Source organism: Ceratotherium simum, chromosome 10, assembly GCF_057802395.1.
Source record: "Ceratotherium simum simum isolate JZ-2026a chromosome 10, ASM5780239v1, whole genome shotgun sequence".
Taxonomy (NCBI): Eukaryota; Metazoa; Chordata; class Mammalia; order Perissodactyla; family Rhinocerotidae; genus Ceratotherium; species Ceratotherium simum.
In genome coordinates, this window is record NC_141909.1 from 46,290,557 (window position 1) to 46,309,564 (window position 19,008).

Below are 19,008 nucleotides of genomic sequence, written 5' to 3' on the forward strand. Positions count from 1 at the left end.
GTTGGTAGCATCAAAAATATAGGCATTATCCTTAATTCCTCTCATTACCTCAGCTTCCAAATTGACAAGACATGTCAATCTACCTCCAAAACATGCTCCAAGTCCACTCGCTTCTCTCTATCTCCATTATTACCACCCTAGTCTAAGACACCATCATCTCTCACCTGGACCACTGCAGTACCTTCCACTTCTGCTCTCTATGTGCAATCACTTCTTGTCACAGCATCATCTGGCTTCTTGTCATTCAGATTCAGTTTAAATTTCACTTCCTTAGAGGAATTTTTCATGACAAGTCATCACCAGATAGTCACCCCATCCTGTTTTAATTTGGGACATAGCTTTTCTCTCTCCCTCTCTGTCTCTCTGTCTCTGTCTCTTTCTCTTTAATTTACAGTTTCCCACAGTTGGAAACTACGCTCCGTGTCTTATTCACCTCTCTGCCCCTAGCACCTAGTAGATAGTACAGACTTGCTAAACATCTATTTAATGACTAATCAAAGGAGTAATTATGCTCCCAGGAGCTTCTCTGAATAGTTTTAAATCCCTTTAAATACACTGCCAATCCATAAACCTCCACGTATTTCACAACAGCTCTCTATACTTACACACCAAGGCATCAACCTTGCCCCCCATCATAAACTTATTGAGCTGTTTCTAAGAAGCACCTAAGTTTACAAAACTGAGGCTTTATCTTTTACTTATTGATTTGAAAGGCTCTTTATACGTTAAGATACTACCTTTTGTCTATCAAATTGCAATTTTTTTTCTTATTTTGTTGTTGGTACTTTAAATTTGTTAATGAGCTTTAATGTTTTCTATTTAGTTATTATTGCTTAGAAGTTTAAAATTTTATGTTACTGTCTTTATGCTTAGAAATATTTTTCCCTCCCTAAAATTATATGAATATTGATCTATTGTTCTCCAGTATATTTTTTTGCAGAATGTTTCATTTATTTCCTCTGAAATTTGCTTTGCTATCAGGTGGGAGGTAAGGATTCAAATTTATTCTCTTCCAAATGATAAACCAATTGTCCCAATGCCAGTTATTCATAAGTACCTCGTTTTGCCAGCAATGTGAACTTGAGGCAGTATGTGTGGTGGTTAAAAGGATGGCCTTGAGTTCAGACAGCCTGAGTTAAAACCAGGCTCATCCTCTTATTTACGTGTTGTCTAACGTTTCTAAAGCTCAACCTCTTCATCCACAAAAATGGGATAACAGTACTATCTACCTCAAAGAGTTGCGGCAAGAATAAGAAGAGATCATTGTGAAATACTCAGCATGATTCCTGGCACATGGTAGGCTTCATTGCTATTCTTATTATTGTTAGTATTACTGTCCTTATATATATCTATTTAATATCTGGTAGGGTAACTCCCCATTTTTTTCTAAACTTTTTTATTTCTTAATCTAGCCTTTCAACTTTAAATGGAATTTTGGTCGAAACTGTATTGAATGTATAGATTAAATTATAGAATTGCCACATTTATAATATACAATCTTCCCATTCAGGAGCACAGTGTTTTTTCAAGTCTTGTTTAAAGAACTGTGTTTTCCTTTCTTCCATTCTTATTAAGCTTATTCCTAAATAATTTATATATATTTTTTTATTACTATTTCGAATGAGATCTTTTTTCTCATTATGTTGTCTACTTGGTTAGCTATACTTAGAATTCTATCATTATTTAAAGATTTTTCTCTGAATATGTGGTCATAGCCTTTCTTTATTAATGATATATATTTTTCTTTACTCTCTTTTTTCAGTCGTCAGACTTTTACAATGTTTGCCTATCTTAGTGGCCTTTTAAAGATTTTGTATATTAATTCTATTCTTGTTTTGTCCATTTTATTGTTCCTGTTTTTAATTTAATTTCTTTTTCCTTATAGATCTATTAATTAATTCTTCCTGCTTTCTTTTTGCTTACGTTTTTGGGAGTTTTCCCCCCAACTGTTTAGCTGTGTATATTATGCATTTAAAATATAGCTTTGTTTATGTCCTGTAGATTTTTTCCCTTAGGCTGTTCTCATTGTTATTTTCTAAATTGTCAGGGACTTTCATTTCTAGTAATTTTAGGCTAGAAAATTCAACATTTCCATTGAAAACAACTCAAAGCCAACAACTTCCTCAAAATGTTATTGATTAAATTATTGGCATCCACATATATTCCTGTCTTATTCTACTTAATAGTTTAAGTTTTTACATTTAATTCTCTCATCCTTCTGGAATTTAGATTTTTAGGGGTATATTTGTTATCTCTTGCTGTGTAACAAATACTACAACTCTGTGGCTTGATACAACATACATTTATTGTCTCAGTTTCCATGGGTCCAAGAGGCCAAGGATGGTTTAACTGGCTCCTCTGCTCAGGGTCTCACTAGGCTGAAATTAGGTGTCAGTCAGACTCTGATCCCTTCTAGAGTTTGAGGTTCTCTTCCAAGGTTACATGGTTGTTGGTAGAATTCACTTTCTTATAATTGTAGGACCGAGGACCTTCTGTCTTGCTATTAGCTGAGGGTCACTCTCAACTCTAGAGGTCCCTGCAGTACCTCGCTATGTGGCCCCTTCCAGGCCCTCTCACAACTGGGAGGTTTGCTTCTTTAAAGCCAGCAGAAGACTTACTGACATCTAAACCCTCTATTAAAGGGCTTGCTTGATTAGGTCAGGCCCACCCAGCTTTTGATTAATTGAAAGCTGCCTCATCAGAGACCTTAATCTAATCTACTCTATCACAGCAGTGACACCCATCGTATCCACAGGTTCTGTCTATAGGCAAGTGCAGGGGATTATACAGGGAGTGTACACTGAGGGGCAGGAATCTCAGGGGTCATCTTACACTTCTGCCTACCACAAGGTCTGAAGTATCTTGCTGAATTTTTTTTTTCCAGAAAGCACCCTAATTTTTTCAACACAATTCATTGAATAGTCCTTTTCTCAACAAGTCTCAGATGCCACATTTATCAAATGCTAATTTACAATGTGCATCTCAGCGTGTATTTGGCTGTATTCTGGAATTTTGATTCTGATCTATTGGTTTGTCTGGAGGTCATTTATTTTAATATCATTTTATTTTAATATCTGGTAGGGCTAGTTCTACTTCACTATTCTTTTTTTTTTTTTTAAGAATTTTCATGTTTTATTCTTGCTTTCTAATTTTAGAAACAACTTATCTAGGTAAAAATAAATCTGTTGTATTTTTATCAGAACCACATTAAATTAGAAAATTAACTTAGTGGAAACTAATCAAGCATATAGTATGTCTTTCCATTAATTCAAGTATTCTATACGTGTCCTTCTTTTGTGTTTGAATGTTTTCTTCATATAGACCTTGCAAACTTATGAAAAAGTAGGTTTAGAATTTTAATTTTTTCCATTCTTGGAATGGTTCCAATAGCATTGGAGTTATCTTTTTTAAAGGTTTTATGAAATTCCTGTAAAATTGCCTGGGCCTAGTAATGTTTTTAGAAGATCACACTTTGACAACTGCTATTTCTTCTTGGAAATTGGTCTGTTTACATATTCTATCTTTTTTATGGTAATTTATTCATCTCATCTAGGTTTTTCGATTTATTTGCATAGAGTTAAGCAGAGTAATCTCAGAATTCTTTGAATGTTCTCCTTTCTGGAGTTACTTTCCTAATGTCTCTGTATGTATAATCTTTGTAGTTACACTTTCTCTATGTTTTTCCATGATTAAGTTAACTAATTTATGTACTCTATTTTCTTCTGCAAAGATCAGATTTTGGATTTACCTATCAGTTCTATTTTTCTATTTTTTAAATTTATTAATTCTGCTTTATATTTATTAATACTTCTTTCTATTTCTCTTTAGTTTAGTTTTTCCTTTTCAAGCCTTTGAAGTTGATAGCTTAATTCATTTATTTTTATCCTTTCTTTTTTAAGTAATATAAATATTTGGGGATATGACCTTTTTTTGAGCACTGTTATATAGTGTTTTCTTTACTATTATCATTATATTTTTAAAATTCTGCAATTTCAGTTTATAGCTCTTTGACCCATGACCTAGGTTGTTTAAGAATTCTTAAATTATCAAATGAAAAGAAGTTTTATTTCTGATTTTTTTCTAGTTTTATTTTATTGTAATCAAACATTGATTGAGAATTACTCTATGGTCCAATTATAATCAATTTTCATAACTGCTCCATGGGTATTTGAAAACAAGGTGTATTTTATATTTTCAGTAACAGAGTTCAACATGCATGAATGGATTTCTTTTAATAACGTTTTTCAGGTCTTTTAAGACCTTAGTCTTCTACATTAGTGTATTTTTGTCCATTTCTCCTTGTAATTCTATAATTTGTGCTTTATGAATGTTACCGCTGTTTTGATTGGTGCATAGATTTTCATAACTTTTATATTTTCATTGTCAATAGTCCCTTTTGGCATTACAAAGGACATTTGCTATGTAATGCCTTTTATCCTGAATTCCACTTTATCTGATAGTGACCTCTCAAGACACACTTTAATTTCAACTCTTCTGAAAGTTTTAGATGTGCCTTCTGCATATAGAACAAAGTCTCTAATCTGAAAATACTTAATAGGTGAGTTAAACTTATTTACACTTATTGATATGATAGATATGCTTGGCCTTAGTTAAAAGTCTTTCCAATGTAATTTGTTTACTTTTGTGTGAATGCAGTTTTTTTCGATGTTTAAGAAAGCCTATATTTTTATTCCTCTATTTACCTTTATTTCTTTGGACACTATTAGTTCCCTATGAGGATCAATTATAATATTAGAATATTTTCTCTTCTCCTTGTTTTATTTTGTCCTCCATTATGAGTCAATAAGATTATATTTCTTAGTGTTTATTAAATTTTCTTTTACTTCCAGTATTTGACTGTCAACTTGAAATAATATCCTTTGACTTCTAGATATTATAGATGAGACAATCCCCCTCTTTCTCCCTCTCACTCTCCCAATTTTGTTAGCTACTTAATTTCTAAATTGTGAGGACATACAAGGTTTACTTTCTGTCACTCTAGTTTCCTTATTTGTTTTAGTCTTAGTTCTATAGTTAGATATATTTGATTCATACTGTAAGTTCTTTTGCTACTGTTTTCCTAGTCATTCTTGGTTGATGAAGTTTATACTCCAATAATTTCCTCAATAAGGGCTCATGAACATTCTATTCCTTGAGTTCTTATATGCCCAAAATGTTTCCCAATGCTTGGAAGGACAATTTGGGTGGATATAAAATTGTTAGCTTAGTAACTTTACTAGCATATATCTTGGTATTGACTCTTTTAGGTCAATTTTCCTTGAACCAGTGTTTGCCCTTTCAATAGGCTGATTTGAAAAATGTTTTTTTAACCTGAAAATTTTTTTGTATTATTTTCCACTGATCTGGTCTTTTCTAAAGACTCCAATTATGTATACCTTGGATCTTCTTTGCCTGACTTCTCTATTGCTTCCTGTCTAACTCTTTTTAAACTCCTTGAAAAAAAATTTTTTTTAACTTTTCCAATTTCTATTCCTTTAATCTCTTGTATCTCCATGAATTTTCCATGGTGTCTATTATCCTTTGTTCTCTTACACGTCTTGTTTATTTTTATAATGGCTTTACCTTTTTTCTTTTACTTTGAGTTCTGCCACTTCATATTTCACTTCTTTCTGTTATTTCACAACATTCTTACATATAATCCTTCTTTGTTGTTTCTTTTCACAGAAATAGTTGTTTCATTTACCATTTTAAAAGTATTTATTATGAAGTACTTAGTACCAAATATCAACTATTCCATGGCATCATTTTTTGGAGAGTATTCAGTTCTTGACTAATATTGCTACTCACTTTTATCTTTTTTCTGTGGTATCTTTTTATCAATTCTGTGTGTTTCTTTTTTTGATCAGCGGTTTTTAATGAGTCAGATTTTCCTGTACTGGCTATTTGCAGTTGTTTCCTATGGAAGGGTTCAGAGCATTGATATTAAAACTACTACAACTACACTGCCAAGGTTATCTTACTTTTAATTTAATATTGTACAATTAACAAAGCACTTTGGACACATGCTCTCATTTTAATTTTCATTGTATCAATACCCTGTGAACTAGATAGGGTAATTATTATTCCCATTTTTCAGATGAGAAGATTTGGGATCAAACAGATTACAAAACTTTTCTGAGTAGTAAGTGATTAGAATCTGGTCTCTGGGGCCGGCCCCATGGTGTAGCGGTTAAGTGCATGTGCTCCACTGCTGGTGGCCTGGGTTTGGATCCTGGGCGTGCACCAATGCACCACTTGTCAGGCCATGCTGTGGCGGCATCCCATATAAAAAGTGGAAGAAGATAGGCTAGGCAGAGATGTTAGCCCAAGTCTTCCTCTAGCCAGTCTTCCTCAGCAAAAAGAGGAGGATTGGCATGGATGTTAGCTCAGGGCTGATCCCCCTCACAAAAAAAAAAAAAAATCTGGTCTCCAAGTCGAGGCTTCACTAACAAATATATGGAAACTATTACCTCTCTTTTTGCTCAGCATAGATAACTTTCCTTTCGGTGCTTCTAGGCGGTCTTAAAGTTGGCAATGGGACATAAGTTCCATTACTGTAGTTGTTATGAAAAGACTAGATAAAAGAGTAAATTTATTTATTGTTCATTTCCTCCTTATTTGAACTTTAAATTAGGTAGAATTCAGGATGATCTTAAGGAAAATATTGTATCTATTTCCTGTTCAATGGGTAATTAACTGGTTGTTTAACTTTATAGGTCTCAGTTTCCTTACCTTTAAAGCGCCTAGGCCTAAACTCAAATATCTAAAACTAGTATTTAAAGAGACAAATTCTCAATAGCCATTGACCTGAGACAAGACCATGACATCTTGAATCAAACACAAGACTGAATCACAAGATGAGACTCTCATAACCCTTGTTTTCTGCAGGAAGAGTAAATACACAGTTTCCTGATGGGAGGAGACAACCTGAGAAAGACAACAGGACATTCCTTGGACCCCCTAATGTGTCATTGTCAGCCTTAGTTCTCCTCCTCGCACAACAATTCAGTTTTACCCAATATGTCAAGGTAAGACAAACTGAAACTAGAGTCCAAGGTAATCCTATGGGACAGAGAGTTGGAAAACCTCTCTCTGTTCTTTTTTCTACATTTTGTTCACATCTCTATATCTCTCCCCTCATTGCCTTTCTTTGATGTAACATTGACTACTCTTTTTGACTCAACAAACACATGGTTTGTGCCTACCACATGCCAACATGGTGTCAAGTAATGGAGTTAGTGCTTGAGAAATAACTCTTATTGAAAGTTATAAAACTTTGATCTATTCTGAGGAAAAAAGCTATGGAAATTCAATCAATAAAGTAGGGAGGCTGTTGTACTACAGCTTATTGTTATCTTCAATATGGAAATATAACAACAAACATACTGTGTGGTGTGCACAGTTTTTATTTATTACGTATCATTTTCTCCTTCGGCCAGATTTGTGGCTTATAAAAATAATCAAATATTTGCTTACAAATTGTTGTAATGAAAATCTGTAGCCTGCTGCAGTAAGATTCATAGTCACGATAACTTTGAAAGCATTTGTTTGTATTTGGAGTGGGGCGGAATAATTTAAATTTAAAATTTTTGCATAAATTATTTATGTGTTGAGTCCAAGATGCAATGCAATTACAACATTTTTTAGAAGTGAGGCAGAAGTTTAAAATTTATAAATACCTCTTTACATTTTGGTGGCACTAGATATAGTTTTCTAGAAAGCTGTATTTTTTGTTGTTTGAATAGCAGTTAGTTGTTTTCGCTCTAACAGATGGAACCAAGGCTTTGTGAACATTTTTATTAAAACAGCAAATGAAGCTATGAGAGAAGTGTCACATTGCCAAGTATTCATCTTGCAAATTAAATTCTACAACTTAGCAGGTGGTTTAAGTTCCCTTTAGAAATTTAAAATCAGCTTATTTCATTTCTCTGTGGTTTAACAGAGACACAGGTTTACTGCTGCATTCACTCACACAGACTCTGTTTGCATGTTTCTTAGGACTGAAAGTTGGGAAAATATTTGCCAACTCACTCTCAAAACGGCTCACGATTGCCACACTCAGACAGTTGAGTCTGCAATTTCCTTCACTATTCAAGTCTACTATTTGTTTCTGGAGTCTTTTTGTAAGGCCCTGATGAATCCAAAAATTTAAAGCCCACATTCAGTAGGTTTTTTGACCATTTGATATACATTGTCATTCAGGTACTGGCACTGTGCTACCCAGTACAGAAAACTCCAACACTAGATGGTAATTGCTATAGAGTGAAAGTTTGTGTCCCCCCAAAATTCATATGTTGAATCCTAATCTCCAAAGTGATGGTATTTGGGGTGGGGCTTTTGGGAGGTGATTAGGGCATGAGGATGGAGCCCTCATGAGTGGGATTCATGTCCTTATAAATCAAACTCCAGAGAACATCCTGTCCCCTTCCACCATGTGAGGACACAGTGAGAAGTTGTCATCTATGAACCAGGATCTAGGCCCTCACCAGACACTGAATCTTCCAGGACCTTGATCTTAGACTTCCCAGCCTCTAGAACTATGATAGATAAATTTCTGTTGTTTATAAGCCATCCAGTCCATGATATTCTCTTATAGTAGCCTAAACTGCTTCTAGTTTAGAGAATGAAAGTGAATTAATTGGCACTTCCAAAGCTCTACAAGACTGTACTGATGAACTATAGTAAATCAGACACATTACAGAGCCACCTTTCACAGTCATTTCAGAGGTGATGAAGTAGAACTACGTTTACTGCTTCTAATGTCACTGCCATAAAATTAATTTCACAAAAACATCATTTCTCCTCCAAACAAGTTTTCAATGTTTTCCCACTACCTACAGAATAAAACTTAGACTCATCATTCACAGACTTCTTCAATTTTGCCCCCAATTGTTTTTACAACTACTTCTCAACAGATCTTCATGTTCCAGGTAAACTGATCTATTTATTCTTTGTCTCCCAAGCGAGTTGGTACTACTTTGCCTAGCCCTCTGTTCACCTGTACCTTCCTTCTCCTCTTTGATTGTCTAAATCCTTCTTTTCCCTGAAGGCACAACTTAAATCACAACATAGTGAAATCCTCCTTAACTATCCTAGATCAGCCTTATTTCTTCTCCTTTAAGCCTCTCTAGCACCACTTTTACATGGTAGCTTGTATTGTTCTTTGTTTCCCGTGTATACATTCTATCTCCCCAATTAGGATGTAAGATCCTGAGGTAGAGATTCCATTTTACACACTGAATTCCTAGCACCCCAGTATCCAGGACATACTAATCAGCAATATGTGTTGATGTTGGTAAGGTAATCAAGATTTCTCCAGGCTACATCAAGAAATATACAACATAATTAGGGTTAGCCCATAGCCCTTGGGGTTTAAAATTATAGCTAAAGTTTTGCTTACCCAGCATGTTTTCTCATTTCCCTTCTGGCTTTTTTCGGGAACTCCACCCACACTCTGTGTGAAGTTGTCTATTTTTGTACTGCATTTGTCCAGAACAGGCTAGTAACCAACATCAGGATATTAATAAGTTCAAGCAAAAGTTGATTTCTCACTCACACTATGTCAGTGTACTTTGGTTCAGAGCTCTTTTCCACATTATCCTTACTCTGGAACCCAGGCTAAGAGTCCAGCCCTATCTGGAACATTGCCAATGAAGAAGCAGAGGAATAAAGTGTAGCAAATCATGCACTGGCTCTTAAAACTTTCACATAGAAGTGACACACACGAACTGGCAGAAGGCTAAACGTATAGATCAATGAAATATAATTGAGAGCGCAGAATTAAATCTTTACATTTATGGTCAATTAATTTTTGACAAGAATGCTGAGAAAATTCAATGGGAAAAGAATAGTCTTTCCAACAAATGGTGTTGGGACAATTAGATATCTACTACCTCACGCCATACAGAAAAATTAATTCAAAATGGATCATAGATCTAAATGTAAGATATAAGTGTAAAATGTAAAGCTAAATGTGAAAGCTAAAATTATAAAACTCTTAACATAGAACTAAATATTCATGACCTCAGATTTCTTACATATGACACAAACAACAAATGGTTTCTTATATATGACACAAAACAACAACAAAAATAGATAAATTGGACTTCATTAAAATGAAAAACTTTGAGCTTCAAAGAATGTTATCAAGAAAGTAAAAAGACAACCCGAAGAATAGGAGACCATATTTGTAAATCACATATCTGAAAGGGGACCTGTATCTAGAATATATAAAGAACTCTTACAACTCAACAATAAAAAGGTAACCCAGTTAAAAAATGGGCGAAGGATTTGAATAGACATTTCTCCAAAGAAGAAGTACAAAGGACCAATAAGCACGTAAAAAGATGCTCAATATCATTAGTCATTAGAGAAATGCACACCAAAATCAATATGAGGATAGTTAACAAGGATAGTTAAATTTAAAAGACAGAAAATAAGAAGAGTTGGTGGAGAAATAGAAACCATTATATATTTCTGGTAGGAATGTAATATGGTGAAGCTGCTTTGGAAAACACAGCTGTTCCTGAAAAAGTTAAACATAAGAGTTACCATATGACCCAGCACTCCCATTCCTAGGTTTCTACACAAAAGAAATGAAAATATATGTCCACACAAAAAACATCATAGCAGCATTATTCATAATAGCCAATATGTGGAGACAACCAAAATGCCCATCAATAGATGAATGGACAAACAAAATGTGGTAAATCTATATGACAAAATATTATTTAGCCATAAAAAGGAATGAAGTACTGATTCATGCTACAACTTGGATGAACCTTGAAAACATTATGCTAAATGAAAGAAACCAGTCACAAAAGGTCCCATATTATATGAAACATCCAAGATAGGCAAATCCATAGAGACAGAAAATAGATTAGCAATAGACAGGGGACGGGGGGAGGGGGAAATGGGCCGTGACTGCCAATGGATATGGGGTTTCTTTTTGGAAAGATGAAAATGTTCTGGAATTAGATAGTGGTGATAGTTGCACAACTCTGAATACACTAAAAACCACGAATTGTATAATTTAAAAGGGTGGATTTTGTGGTATGTGAATTATATCTCAATAAAGCTATTTTTTTTTCAAGTGACATCCATCACTTCTGCTCACTTTCATTGGTCAAAGAAAGTCACATGGCCATAAGTTACTCCAATGAGACAGCGAAGTACAATCGTACCATCTGCCTGGATGGAAAGTGGAAATATTTGGTGAACAGTATTAATAACTACAAAAGGTGTCCTCAGTCTTTAGTCACACAGGTAGGCATGAGTCTCAGGCTAGGCCAGTTGTGATACTACACCCTTCTGGATACAATGATTGGTCCAGTAGTGGGCATGTAACATAAGCAGAGCCCACCAGTCTTTTTATTCTATGGATGTATTTACAGACAGAAAAATCTTGGGATTACTAAACAAGAGGATGGGAGTCTGGGACTATCAGAAGCCATATATAAGATATCAGCCTTGTGGAGAGAGCCTGCATTCAGCTGCAACTGTTCAACTCCTAGATTTTAAAGATTCAGAAGAATTCTGATTAATGAGTCATTAATAGCAAAAAGGAATTCTAGTCTTATAATTCTTTGCCCAGCAGGTATATCTTACATATTTCCTAAGAAATCCTGACAGTGTTTCTTCTTTGCCACCTTCTGGAATCTGCTCTCTTCTCCACACTGTTTCCAATGCCTAAAGGCAAGATTCTCCTTCTACCCTGTCTCTCATTCTCCCCCTTGCCTACAACCTCAGGATCCATCTTCGATATTGCCCCAGAGTGAAAGATCTTCACTTTGAAAATAAGAATGGGGCTTATTCTTTCTGTGTTTTGCTGCCTGTGCTAACCAGCTTCTAAAATGACTCCTAATGATCCCCAACTATTCACATGTATATGTAATCCCCTCCCCTTGAGAGTGGGCTGGACCTAGTGACTAGCTGCTGTCAAATAGAATACAGCAAAAGTGATGGGACATCATTTCCAAGATTAGAGCACAAAAAGACTCTGATTTCTGATTTGCTTGCCCTCTCTTACTCTCTCACTCACTCACTCTGATAGATGCCAAACACCATGTTGTGAGCTGCCCCATGGAGAGACTCACATTGCAAGCCACTGAGGGTGGCCTCCAGCCAACAATCCACAAGAAACTAAATCCTGTCAACACCACTTGAGCGAATCTGGAAGTGGATATTTCCCCAATTGAGCCTTGAGATTTCTGCAGCCCACCTGATACCTTGATTGCAGCCTGTGAAAGACCTTGAAACAGAGGCCCGAACTAAGCCATGCTCAAATCTCTGACACACACAAACTGTGAGATAATAAATGTTTTAAAGTCACTAAGTTTTGGGGAAATTTGTTATGCAGCAATAGATAACTAATACAGTCCCCTTCCTTAAAATCTTGACACAAACTCTCTTCAGGTCAGGATTGAGAGTCATTATGTATAACTTTGTTCAGAACTGCTCTCAAAAATTATCCTTCCTTACTGACTCCTTATTCAAGTCACTGAACCAAGCAGATTTACCCTGCTTCTCTTCCTTTCAGTGAGCTGCTTCCTCACCCACGTGCTGCCTGGGGAGGTTAAAATGGGATTCATGCCTCCTCCATTGCTTGGTGGTCTTAACTCCAGACCTTCAGCCCAAGGCACCGAGTAGTTTCCTTTCCCAAGGGTAGAATGCTGCTTTCACACCTCTAGAGCCCATTCCTCCCCAACAATCTCCAAAATGCTGCAATTTACAGTGAGCATGTAATCATGCTGGGAACCTCATTATAATAAGTTCTGGGACTGGATGAGAATCAGAATAGTAGTAAAGTATAGAATAGGCTTAAGTAGGCTTTTTAGATGAGCAAGTGATGGTTCTACAATAAGCATCTGATCATGTCACTGCTACTTTCAATCCTCTGGTGGCCCATCAATCTCTACAGAATGATGCCCCAGTTGCGTAGCATTCCCCCTTTCATATTATCCCCCACCATCGTTCCTCATATCCTGGGGTCCAGCCATGCTGCATTCCTTGGCATTCCCTAGACTTGCTAGGATCTCTCATGCCTGGAGTCTTTGGGATATGATTCCCTCTGCCAAGAATACTAATTTCTAGGTTTCCTCATGCTTCAAGACTTAGCTCACACAGCACTTTCAGACTCTCTGGGGAGGTCAGGGCACCTCTCCACCCTCTCCCTCCTCCCCGCAAACTTTCCCCCAAGGTAGAGAAATACTGTTAAGATTGGTCATTTTAAAGGCATTTTACTGATCACTGTGAGAGGAAAGGTGCTTTTCCCTGGGCTGAGCAAAGGGATCAAAAGGTGACTCCAGGGGCCGGCCCCGTGGCGTAGTGGTTAAGTGCGCACGCTCCGCTGCTGGCAGCCCAGGTACGGATCCCCGGCGCACACCAACCCACTGCTTGTCAAGCCATGCTGTGGCGGCATCCCATATAAAGTGAAGGAAGATGGGCACAGACATTAGCCCAGGGCCAGTCTTCCTCAGCAAAAAGAGGAAGATTGGCATGGATGTTAGCTCAGGGCTGATCTTCCTCCAAAAAAAAAAAAAAAATGATGAATCCATGTAGGGCAGTCCTTGAGGTTTCCTGATGTGTTGCTGAAGAGATGCAATGAGCTCAGAGACTGCTCTGCAGCCTCAACCTGAGGGGGCCTGAGGTAGGTGGGAGCTGGGGTGAAGGACAAGACAGAAGGAAGCAAAGAAGGACTTTGGGGCCACTTTTGTTCTAGGCAGCTTGGCTAGCATAATCCCCATAGTCTGTCATAACTCACTCATTTTAACTGATTTAGGACCAAACCTGATCATTACTTTCTGTGCATACATTTCTCTGTAGGACTGTGAAAGGAGGGACTACTGGTTAAAAAATGATTGGGTAACCCAGGACTCCCTGTCCCAGCTATCTGTCTCTCTATATATAAATGTATGTTGACATCCCATTTGATGTGACTTTCTTCCTCTGAGAGATTCCATGGCTCGCAGGCTGAGTTGGGTATCCTCCTCTGGGCTCCCATAAGACTTTGTATTTACATCTGATATAGCACATTAGGCTTTGATTATTCTTTAACTCATGTGTTGCTCCAACAGACACTTCTTCTTGAGAGAAGTGATCATGTCATTCATCTTTGTGTCCTCAGTATCTAGTCTGGTTCTTGTCCCATGGTATTTTCTCAACATGTATTTAATATACGATTCAGTGCTCTACAATGCCTTAGTTCTTATCCAGTCTTTGTCACATGATAGCAATTGATCATATACTATCTTGATTTGTTCTGTAATAAGCTAGTATTTACAAGTTTCATTGCCCCATTCAGAAATTAAACTCTGTTGAGATTGGTGTCAATTCCTGTCCCTGTCTTAGCCCCTTTCCAGATGGTCTTGACCACCCCTTGCATCTGCAGTCTACTCTGCCCTGCCTCAAAATTAAATGAGAAGATATTGAATCTGCATACCAACTTTCTCATCTAAGGAACCAATGGGGTGTGAAATATTCAAGCCTGAGACAGAGTTGCTAAGTGAGCCCACGATTCTATCAGGGAGAACCCTATAAATAACTCCACTGGTAGTTAGGCTGCCTAACTGGCTTCTGCTGCCTGGGTCTCTACGATTCTTCTGTCCTAGCCAACACCTCCCACACATAGATGCCCATTCACACACACACACAACCTTAACCATGCTGGTCAGAGCCATGACTCCCATGGGAGCTTAGGCAATGTCTCCTGCCAGCAGCTAGGATCTGCCCATCATCTTGTTCCTGCCAGCCCTACTCCCAGGGGATTGGGCCCAGCCTGTCTTCCCTTGATTTGGTGACACTAGTGACATAAAAGACCTAGCCAGTGCCTAAAATATAGTAGGCATTTATCACTTTACTTCTCTTGTGTAACCTAGTCGTGACTTGGGGTTCCCCCCCTACCCCATATCTGATAGAAATTCCCATACACAGGCCAGTGCCTATCTGGACCCTCCCTGCAATTTCCCACAGCTCACTTCCCTCAACTCCTCTGGGAAGGCTTTCACTTTTGTTTCATTATGTCCTGAACATTCATCTCTACCCTTACGCCAGTTTCTACAAGAAATCCAACCAAATAAAATATTTTGTAATTTTCTGTGGATTTTTGTTCAAATTGGGAGGCTCTGGGAGAATGGGAGTCTCCACCACAGCCTTCTACTATCTGACTCTACCTGCCTCTTTCACCCCTTAGTGTCCTCCCAGTGACCTAACCTGCTGAGCACAGCCCCAGGGAAATGTGCCTGGCCCTCACACAGCAATGCCTCTGCCAGGAGTTTTGGGTTAAAAAGTTTCCTCCTTCTCATTATACTTGTTTTGGATGCAATTTCTAGTATGATTTGGCGCTGTGTCTGATAACAGTTCTTTCTCTGTAAAGCCCTCCACTTCCCACCTATTCATCCACCCTCCCCCAACAGCAAAACATCCCTTTTGTTTTTTTTTTTTAAAGATTTTATTTATTTTATTTTTTCCCCCCAAAGCCCCAGTGGATAGTTGTATGTCATAGCTGCACATCCTTCTAGTTGCTGTATGTGGGACTCGGCCCCAGGATGAACGGAGAAGCGGTGCCTCGGTGCGCGCCCGGGATCCGAACCCCGGGCCGCCAGCATCGGAGCGCGCGCACTTAACCACCAAGCCACGGGGCCGGCCCAATCCCTTTTGTTTTTGATGCCTATTCTAGTGTTGGACTGCATCTGCCACGCCTTGGATGTGTTGGCCTGTCCCCCGAGATTTGGTCTCCCTTCCCCCAGCTGATCCTGCATTGTTTACCACTAAACCCCTGCCTTGGGAAAACCCTCACTATTGACTGGGAGAGCAAAGCTTTCTCCATTTCATAGATGTGTGTGCTGAGCCCGAGGCAGTGTTTTCTCCTGGATCTGGACACAGGGAAGCAGATTAATCAAAAAGATCTTAAGCAGGCACTGTTTGTTTTGCATGAACAAACAGCAATTGCTCTCTGTTTAAATTTAATAGTTAAAAATGAACAGTTCTGGTGATAATTACCACATATTTATATTAGCATTTTACTTTTTAAGTTCCAGAAGAACAGCAGTTTAACTCAATTGAATCGTATTTATCAAGCCAAAGGTTAAGTACTACTGCCTTTTAAAATTAGAGAATACAGTGAACTAAGAAAATGCCCCAAATTAATAGTCATGTGTAATATACACATCTTTTGTTGGGGAGGAAGTGAAGAGAGAAGTAAGAGGAAGAAACAGTAAAGCAAAGGAAATAAGTATAACGTTTGTCTACTAATGAGGGGAAAATACATAGAAAATTGTCATTGCTGCTCACATTCGCACATGCTGACTTTGGTCATGGGATGAATGAAACATGTTTGTCATAGAAGACACTGTGGTACAAACCCAACACTAAAAACTTCACACCGCAAGACTAATCCTGCTGAGGCAGCACTTACACTGTAAGTGCGAATGTCGACAGTGGCATTTTTATTTTTTTTTTATTTTATTTTTTTTGTGTGTGAGGAGATCAGCCCTGTGCTAACATCCGCCAATCCTCCTCTTTTTTTTGCTGAGGAAGACGGCCCTGGGCTAACATCTGTGCCCATCTTCCTCCACTTTATATGGGACGCCGCCACAGCATGGCTTGCCAAGCAGTGCGTCGGTGCGCGCCCAGGATCCGAACCAGCGAACCCCGGGCCGCCGCAGCGGAGCACGCGCACTTAACCGCTTGCGCCACTGGGCTGGCCCCGACAGTGGCATTTTTAATAAGAATATTGCTAATGATAATCTCATGATTTATGAAATACACTGCTGGCTTAAGAATCATGCTTAATTTTAATCCTGTTTCTAACCACCACAAAGAGGAAATTTTCTTTTTTCATTGTGACAGTCTATTTGCACCTCTCTTTAAAATGTGTCTTTTCAGTGCATGATACACAGGTATTTTAATTAAAACTCATTCATATGGGAGCTTCCTACCCACTCCTAGTAAATAATTCCAAATAGAAATGTTTGAAAAGAGACTAAGTTATGAATTGAAGCAATTACTAATGGAGAATTAGAAATAGAGTAAATTATATAGAATATGTTTATAAAAATGTGCCTTTAGTTATTTTTACTTTAGAAACTTAAGACATAATTTAAATTATAGAATTATAGAACTGAAAGAACTTTACGGGTTACCAAGATCAACCTCTCCTCACTTTCCTAGATAAGGTAACAAGAGGTTAATTATGTACCTGAGACTGCACAACTGGTGGGAGGGGTGGAACTAATACAAAAAGCTCCTGATTTCTAGATTAACATTCTTTCTACAACCTCAGTGTTCCAGTAGTAAATAAAATTAATTTGAAGTATTAAGCTTCATTGTATTTTAATAGATCAATTTTCTAAATGAAATTAAGATATCAGTATTTCAACCAGTCAAACCGTTGACTTTGTGTGGATATATTTTCATGTTTATAGTATTTTGCATATTTAATATTCAAGATATTCTTTTCATAGACCTAATTTTCAATCCCTACAATTACTCAAGGTTGAGGAAAGGATAAGACATAGACTTTCAATATTTGCATCTTTTATGCCAAATGAGAGTTCAAAAAATTAGTTGAGGTGAGGTTTTAATACTAAAATATGACTTGAATTGTAGAAGAATACATTAACAGGAAATATATATTCATTCTAAGATAGGTAAAATGCTTAATCCATTATTCCTAAGCTGATTTTTTTTTGTTGTCTTATAAGATTACATTGCTGATTCCATTTTATTAGAAAGGTGCTTTACAACACTCGTTGAACAATACTTCAAACAAATAATCTTTCTTGAGAATTTGTAATAAATCAGTGACTTTCTGACAATTAAAAATAGAAATAACCTTCATATATCACTGTCTCAGATAAGCTGCTTCCAGCTACAAGTAACAGAAATCCTAAATTAAATGGACTAAACACCAAGGAAATGTATCAGCTCACAAAACAGAAAGTTTGCTTTGGTTTCAGCAGCTCAACCATGTCATCAAGGACTTTGGTTCTTTTAATCTCTTTGCATGAGTGTCCAAAGTGCCAGCTTCATTCTCTATGAGGTAGGTACTAGCATTATCCCCATTTTACAAAGGAAGACACATATGGCCTTAAAATGATGTCCTCATGGTCCCTTCGTGGTCATAAGATGCCTGCCAATAACAATTAGGGCTATATTATTTACATCCAATGGTAGAGACAGATACTAGCTTCCTGTTGCTCTCTATGAAAAGATAGGAAGAATTTCACAGAAGTCTCTAGTACACTTCCCCTTGGATCTTATTGGCCAGAATTGGTCCTCACATTTATTCTTGTACCAAACATTGGCAAGGGAGGTGGGATTACTTTTAACTCAGTCAGACTTACCCTTGAGTGAGCATCAGTTCTCCACCAATGCATTGCTGCCACTCAGTGAGGAGGGGAGAAATTCTGCATGGAGCAGAGGAGGCCCCAACTTCCTCTGAAACACTCTACTCTCTTGACTTCCACAACATCACACTCTTAGTTTGCCTTCTAGCTCTTTTGTTTAGTTTAGTTTTGTTTTGTTTTTGTTTTTGTGAGGAAGATCGGCCCTGAGCTAACATCTGCCAATCCTCCTCTTTTTGCTGAGGAAGACTGGCCCTGGGCTAACATCCCTGACCATCTTCCTCCACTTTATAGGGGACGCTGCCACAGCATGGCTTGACAAGCAGTGCATCAGTGTGCGCCCGGGATCCGAACCAGCGAACCCAGGGCTGCCGCAGCAGAGCACACACACTTAACCGCTTGCGCCACCGGGCCGGCCCCTGCCTTCTAGCTCTTGAGTCCCCACTTCTCTGACTCCTTTTCCTCTTCCTTCCTTCTGAATGTTGGAGTTATCTATGCCTTGGTCGTCGTCTTTTTTTTTTCTCTAAATCTCTTCCGAGTTATCTTACCCATTCCTGTGGCTTTGAATATCACCCTGAATTGATAATCTGCCACCCAAAACTTTCTCCTGAGCCCCATTCATATATCCAGCTTTATTCTATGTGGACATTCAGAGACTCATGTT

General features: G+C 37.8%; 1 long non-coding RNA gene across 4 annotated transcripts in view; it reads left to right on the top strand.

Annotated features, from left to right (window-relative positions):
* LOC147916106 (uncharacterized) overlaps window positions 1–19,008 on the top strand; it is a 99,965-nt gene that overhangs the window by 31,704 nt on the left and 49,253 nt on the right. Inside the window, exons 2-5 of one of the 4 annotated variants that reach the window (XR_015553405.1) lie at window positions 941–988; window positions 1,186–1,296; window positions 4,502–4,558; window positions 6,889–7,028. This is a non-coding gene — a long non-coding RNA (uncharacterized LOC147916106). The remainder of the gene's footprint in view (window positions 1–940; window positions 989–1,185; window positions 1,297–4,501; window positions 4,559–6,888; window positions 7,029–19,008) is intronic. The other 3 variants (XR_015553406.1, XR_015553408.1, XR_015553407.1) reach the window with 3 other exon arrangements.